The following is an 8,046-nucleotide window of genomic DNA, read 5'->3' as shown; positions in this document are numbered from 1 at the left end:
TGCCTGTTGCCTCATCAAAGAAATCTGTGAGGTTTGCCAAGCACAATAATTCCTTTTGAAACATCTCCTATTGTTCATACAGTGGGGAATTCATGAACATATTGTCATAAATGTGAGCAGCAACTTACATTGACAGAGTGTCTTTACTGTGATATTAATTCCCAAGGTGTTTCACAGAGGTGTATTGGAAAACGGGAACAAAGGAAAGAAGGAACCATTAGGAGAAGAGATCAAACTCTTGGTTAAAATGTGGATTTAATGAGGGGAGGGAATTGGGAGGGGGGTCCACCACCACCATCCACCACCACCCTCCTCCGCCTGGTTGAACTTGTTCTCACATTAAACAACTTCTCCTTCAACTCCACTCACTTCCTTCAAGTAAAAGGTGTTGTTATGGGTACCCACATGGGTCCTAGTTATGCCTGTCTTTTTGTGGGATATGTCGAGCATTCTTTGTTCCACTCCTACTCAGGCCAACCTCCCCCAACTCTTTTTCCAATACATTGATGACTGTATCAGTGCCATTTCCTGCTCCCGCCCTGAACTGGAAAACTTTATCAGCTTTACTTCCAATTTCCACCCTTCTCTCACCTTTACATGGTCCATCTCTGACACTTCCCTTCCCTTCCTCGGCTTCTCTATCTCCATCTCTGGGGATAGGTTGTCTACTAATATCCATTATAAGCCCACCGACTCCCACAGCGACCTTGACTACACTTCTTCACACCCTACCTCCTGTAAGGACTCCATTCCATTCTCCCAGTTTCTCCGTCTCCGACGCATCGCTCTGATGATGCTACCTTCCATGACGGTGCTTCTGATATGACCTCCTTTTTCCTCAACCGAGGATTCCGCCCCACTGTTGTTGACAGGGCCCTCAACTGTGTCCGGCCCATTTCAGGCACCTCTACCCTCACCCCTTCCCCTCCCTCCCAGAACTGTGATAGGATTCCCCTTGTCCTCACTTTCCACCCCATCAGCCTCCATATCCAAAGGATCATCCTCTTCCATTTCTGTCACCGCCAGTGTGATGCCACTACCAAATGCATCTTCCTTTCCCTGTCAGCATTCCGAAGGGATCGTTCCCTCCGCGACACCCTGGTCCACTCCTCCATTATCCCCACCACCTCATCCCCGTCCCATGGCACCTTCCCCTGCAATCGCAGGAGGTGTAATACCTGCCCATTTATCTCCTCACTATCCCAGGCCCCAAACACTCCTTTCAGGTGAAGCAGCGATTTACTTGTACTTAGATTAGATTTGATTAGAGATACAGCACTGGAACAGGCCCTTCGGCCCACCGAGTCTGTGCCGACCATCAAGCACCCATTTATACTAATCCTACACTAATCCCATATTCCTACCAAACATCCCCACCTGTCCCTATATTTCCCTACCACCTACCTATACTAGTGACAATTTATAATGGTCAATTTACCTACCAACCTGCAAGTCTTTTGGCTTGTGGGAGGAAACCGGAGCACCCGGAGAAAACCCACGCAGACACAGGGAGAACTTGCAAACTCCACACAGGCAGTACCCAGAATCGAACCCGGGTCCCTGGAGCTGTGAGGCTGCAGTGCTAACCACTGCGCCACTTCTTTCAATGTTGTGTACTGTATTCGTTGATCACAATGTGGTCTCCTCGACATTGGGGAGACCAAGCGCAGACTGGGTGACCGCTTTGCGGGACACCTCCGCTCAGTCCGCAAGCAGGACCCTGAGCTTCCGGTTGCTTGCCATTTCAACACTCCCCAGCGCTCTCATGCTCACATCTCTGTCCTGGGACTGCTGCAGTGTTCCAGCGAACATCAACGCAAGCTCGAGGAACAGCATCTCATTTACCGATTAGGCACACTACAGCCTGCCGGACTGAACATTGAGTTCAGTAATTTCAGAGCATGAATGGGCCCCCCCATTTTACATTTATTTTTAGTTATTTTTTCTTTTTCTTTTTTACATTTTTTACAATTTTTTTCTGTTTATTTCATTTCATCTGAGTTTGGTCAGTTTGCTTACCCACTGTTTTTTTTTCATGTTTGTACTTGCTGCTGTTCAATCTCTCAGTCCGTTAACACCCTATCTGTATGAATGTTTTGTCTTTCAACACACCATGAACATATTGTTTGCCTTTGCTCCATGACCTTTTGGTCAGCTATGTGGCCTTGTCCAATCTACACCTTCTCCTTTGTTATCTCTTGCCCCACCCCCACCTCGCTTGCTTATAATCTGTGACTTTTCTAATATTTGTCAGTTCCGAAGAAGGGTCACTGACCTGAAACGTTAACTCTGCTTCTCTCTCCACAGATGCTGCCAGACCTGCTGAGTGGTTCCAGCATTTCTTGTTTTTATTTCAGATTTCCAGCATCCGCAGTATTTTGCTTTTATTATATGGGAGGGGGGTAGGTAAGTTTGTTGCGAGTAGATCTCAGTCGACTAAAGACATGGCTGCAAATTATGGGATGAAAAGAGTGGAGGATACTAAAATACAACATTAAAAAGGTGCATTTATATAGCACCTTTAACATAGTAAAATCTCAGGGCGATTCAAAGAGGTATAATCAGACAGATATGAAGTGATATGTAAGGAGTGCCCTTCAGCTCAGTTGAAAAGAAAGGGATTTTTGGGCAGATTGAGGGAGGAGATATGTGGAAAGTGGAGGTGATTAAGGAAGGAATTTGGGAGCATTGGGCCAAGATGGCTGAAGACATGGTTGAATGGTTTGGGGAAAGTGGAGAGAGGATGCATTAGCAGCTGCAGTATAAGGAACAGAAAAATCGATGGTTGGGAAGTGAGGTATTTTTCGGCTGGAGGAGGTGACACAGTGAGAGAGTCGAGTGAGTGCATGAAGGATTTAAATATGAAGATGGACAAGACAGAGATAGTGGCGGGGGGCGAGGGGAACTGGAGAGAGGCTGTCGAGAGGTAAAGCTGTTGTCATCAACGTACAGGTAACAACTGAACACATACCTGCAGATGAGAACGCCAAAGGGAAGCTTTCAGATCAAGAAGGTGGGGATAAGATAGATCCTCAGAATCAGAAAAGACTATGAAGAGGAGAAGCCAGTGCTGGAAATTTTCTGTCTCCAATCTGATAGTAAATGATGAAACCAAACCAGGGAATTCCCAGTGAAAGAAAGACCAGTGTTAGGAATGAAGATGTGATGTTTTGGAGAAAAGGACAGGACGTCTGGAGCTGACAAAAGAGTGATTGAGGGTTTCATTGCCTGAGGGGCTGAGGCAAGGTCAGAGATTGGTGATCTTATGGAGATGGAAGTAGGTGTTTCTTTCTGATGAAGAGGATATGAGGTCGGAAGCTCAGGTCAGGGATGAAGAGGGATCAGATGTTACAAATCATCATATTCAGACCGAGATCACAGCCAGGAACGAGGATGGAATCCGTGACGTGGATATAGAGTTTGTAATGGGGTCAAAGGTGGAGGCTTCGAGTTTCCTCATGTTTAATTGGAGAAGATTGCAGCCCATGTAAAATAGAGTTTGACATTTTGATAAGACAGAGGTAGTAGAACACCAAGAGAGATGGTGGAGAATTGGAACTGAGTGTTGTCAGCCCACATGTGGAAGCTGACCCCATGATGTCACCAATGAGCAGTATGTAGAGGAAGAGGAGGGAGCAAGAATAGAAAGTTCAGGGACTGGAGTGCAAGGAGCAGACATTGCTGGAAACACTTTGCTGTGATCAGATCATTAATAATGGAACAAGTGAGACCATTGCCACAAAAGGAGGCCAAAGTCAGAGAAATTATCACCCAGAGGGTGGTTGGAACCTGGAACGCACTGCCTGAAGAGGTGGTCGAGGCAGGAACCCTCACAACATTTAAGAAGTATTTAGATGAGCACTTGAAACGCCATAGAATACAGGGCTACAGGCTAAGTGCAGGAATATGGGATTAGAATAGTTGGGTGCTGTATGGCCAGCACAGACACGATGGGCCGAAGGGCCTGTTTCGGTGCTGTGTAACTCTGTGACTCTATATGGAGAGATGAGGGTGGGTTTGCTGCAGATGTACAGGAGGAGGTACAGATGGTAGGGATGAGGCCATGGAGGTGAAGGGGGAGAAAAAGACAAGGACAGTGAACTAAGGAGAAGGCCAGATGAACCACAAGCTGTCATGTGTGGCAAAAACCAGACACGAGTCAAAGTTTCATGATTGATTCCTTGCTAATGATTGGATAGTATAATGTATACATGTTTAGAATGCAATCAGGTAACTTAGCTATGTACAAGTAGACACAATTGGATAGAGATCAGAGAGTAAGAATGTGTAACAGAATGATTGGTAAATGCAAAAGAACTGTTATCTGTAAAAGGTATAAGAATGATGATTTGAAACTACTCGGGGAGTTCGTACACCATCTTGTATGGATGCGGTCTCCCCTGCATATGCTTGAAATAAACCGGTGAACAATGAAGCTTGAGTCTCGTCTGGTCTATTGTGGAATCGGTGGGTGACTGAACTCCCTTTCAGTGGCGTAGTCGGCAGGATACACCGGGCCCTCTGTGAAGGCAAAAGCAGTGATCTGGTGAGTGTTGTTTCATCTGAAAGAATACTCTCCTGTTGTTTGCATAAGACTAAAACGGAGGTCCACAGGGTGTTTATTTATTTTTATTTAGGGATACAGCACTGAAACAGGCCCTTCAGCCCACCGAGTCTGTGCTGACCAACAGCCATCCATTTATACTAATCCTACATTAATCCCATATTCTCCACCACATCCCCACCATTTACCTACACTGGGGGCAATTTACAATGGCCAATTTACCTATCAACCTGCAAGTCTGTGGCTGTGGGAGGAAACCAGAGCACCCGGCAGAAACCCACACGGACACAGGGAGATCTTACAAACTCCACACAGGCAGTACCCAGAACTGAACCCGGGTCACTGGAGCTGTGAGGCTGCGGTGCTAAACACTGTGCCACCCAAACTTTAGACCTGAGACTTAGGCGGAGTGGGGGGAGGGGGGGCACTAGGATCCCAGGGGGGATGATTGGATCCCAGGGGGACGATTGGATCACTGAGTGCACGCATAAGTTGGGACGAGTGTGTCCCGGGGGACGATTGGATTCTGGATTGAAAGGTAGAGCGCGCTCAAACTGGCAACGGCCGAGAAAACTGAACTTGAGCTTGTCGCAGAGTGGGCAGGCAGAGGGCCGATGTCTCTTCACCTCGCCCAATAATATAGGAAACAAGTTTCTGTGTCTTGATTCAAATGTGTGAATATTGGAAGCCTCCACGAATGAAATGAATGTCCTTGGGATGTGCAGCTTGTGTTCTGTAGAACTGACAGTAGTTAACTCTCTGTTGTCTGGCTTTGATGTTGAAAGCATGAGTCTGTTACTTGTTCTATTTTTACATGTGTATATTTTGTGGGAACCTTGAGTCATGTTTTGGTTGTGAACTATTTGAACCTGTGTGTGTTTCTTGGCATCGGAACAGGGAATTTGACACAGATTTTGGTACTTTGAATTCATAACTCATTACAGGAATCAATTTTCTAAGTTGTTTGTAATTGAATAAGTGTGGAAAGTGATTGTTGAGTGTGTTCATTTCAATTTAAGATTGTGTACACAGGAATGGGATATAAAATTGAATTATATTTTAAGTTAAAACTTTTAAAAATTGGTTTTGCAACTGTGAAAAGGCAATGAACAATTTTCTAAGAGATAAGCTTCAGCTTTGAAAGTCTGAAGATGTCTGGCAGAAATCCAATTTGAAGTTTAAAACACTGCTTTAATTGGACCAACATTTAAAATCTGCTCTTGCTTTACTTTGCAGTTTAAACTTGAAGACATGTTCTACTGACTTTTTAAATAGCAAATGTCAGAAATTGGATATTGTTTTACGGGAGAGAAGGATAAGCAAAGGAGATATGGGAAAGATTAAAGTTTGTGTAAGGAGCTGGTGTTAAATCTTTTGTTGTAAGAATGTTAAATAACTTTTTCTTTAGTTTTTGGTTTTATTACAGTCAGTTGAAAAGGCGCCCGAAGAAAGAACAAGAAAAATAACGTAATTTACCTATCTTTTTTTTTAGAAAGCACGTGTTATTCTGTTCTGTGTGTAGTTAATAGTATTATAAGTTAATAAGTCTGAATTAAGTTTCTACTATTAAGGTTAACTGACCTGTTAAGTTGAGAAAACCTTTTAAATCTTTTTTGACGTGAACCGGAATGTGGAATCATCTTGGGTCGGAAAAATCCTTGGACTAGAAATCTCTTACAAAAGATGCTAAAAGTTTGGAAACAATTGGAGTTTAATCTAAAATACTGTCTTCTCTAATGGAGATGGTTTCCTTTGAAGTTCATAATGTTACTAATGATTTTGTTGTTTTAAACCCTAAGGATACCAAAAAAAGTTTAAAATGGAGTTTAGTTCTTTTCGCTCAGGGAAAATAAAAAGGTTACGCAAAGTGACGCAGCTGATAATGTTTTGCTCCGCCCCCTTGGAGACAAGCAAAGAAATTAACCTTGCTGCAGCTATTGTTTTTCCATTTAATTTTTGCATTGCTGGAAAATATTAACCCATTGGGCTTTGGCACAGAGCCACAATGGATTCTGATACCACAGCAAGAGATCCGGCAGCTTTAAGAATTTAAGAACATAACTGCAGACAACAACTGTCACAACATCTTTATCAATGAGACAAAGTGCCTGAGAAGGAGAGAGAGTTGCAAGCACCTCTGTCTTTAATTTAAAACAAAATGCAATACCACCAAGTCCAGGCATAAGAAATTGGAATCGATAAATAAAATTACATTGATATGAGTGGTTATTTAAAGCACTGAAAGGGAACTTCATCTGACATTTAACAGGACAAGCAAAGTTTAAGAAAACAAAAAAACAAAAACAGTCTAGGGGAGATATTAAATGGAACATTAATAAAACCTGTCACTCCAGCAACACTGTTATTTGAATTTGGTATAATCTGAGATGTTGAAAATCCAGTGTAATTTAGCAAGTTACTTTTAAGAAATTAAAATGTCATCTAGGATAGAGGAAAAAAAAAACAAAATATGGTAATGCCTGGAATCAAATGGGAATGTTTGATTTCTGTTTTAAAGTATTCTGACTCAACAGTTTCTCCAGGGCTCATGAATGAAATAGAATTATAATTAATGGGAATTGGCAATTAGATTGGGCTGATGCAAGACCGAATAAAGGAATTCTGGGACAAAACAGAAATTCCACATCCACTATCATCCTCAAAGTTCTAGAATGGTAGAAAGAATAAATCAGACTTTAAAAACCTCTATAGCTAAAGCAATACAAGAAACAGGGAATATCTGGGCAACAGTTTTACCCAGCATTCCGATGCACCTACGGGCCGCCCCAAATAAGAATACAGGATTTACTCCATTTGACCAATGACAGGGCGGGCAATGCAGTTACCAGAAGGAATAATGGTCAGATGGAAGGACCCAGGCCCGCTTAAAGGCACAATCCGAGAGTATGTCAGAGAAATGAGTAAACAGCTACACAAACTCAGACAAAGGTAAAGGACAGACAGGCAGCCAAGGACATCGAATTAGATCAGCCGTTGGAAAAACAGAAGGTTCCGCAGATAGATAAAGTAATGGTCAGAATGGGTCCAGAACGTGGCGGACTTCAACCCCGATGGCATGGACCACATGAGGTAATGATGACATGTGCGCTCATAGATATGAAAACGGGAAGTAAATGGAAACATTATGTACAGTTGAAACTGCATATCGAAACCGAGAAATCTAATGGTGACCCGGGCGACGGGAGCCGATGTTCATATCATTGCAGATATCTCCTTATCCTGAGCGGATCGGTAGTGACGTGGGAGGCACCGACGGTACATGTGCACGACAATACCTGCCTGCACCCTGAACAATACGCTTATCTCCCCAGAGGAGGGATTAGGGAATGAGTAAAGAATCCGAATACCTGGATTACGCACCAAGTCACCACCCAGACACACCAGATGAAAGTCTGGGAAGCAAACTGTAAATGTATCTGAAATAATGTGGCTGGGTTGGGTAAATGATATTATGGGTGTCG

This window comes from Heterodontus francisci, chromosome 29, assembly GCF_036365525.1.
Source record: "Heterodontus francisci isolate sHetFra1 chromosome 29, sHetFra1.hap1, whole genome shotgun sequence".
NCBI classification, from domain to species: domain Eukaryota; kingdom Metazoa; phylum Chordata; class Chondrichthyes; order Heterodontiformes; family Heterodontidae; genus Heterodontus; species Heterodontus francisci.
The sequence above is the reverse complement of the archived record's forward strand: the minus strand, read 5'-3'. Positions refer to the sequence as shown.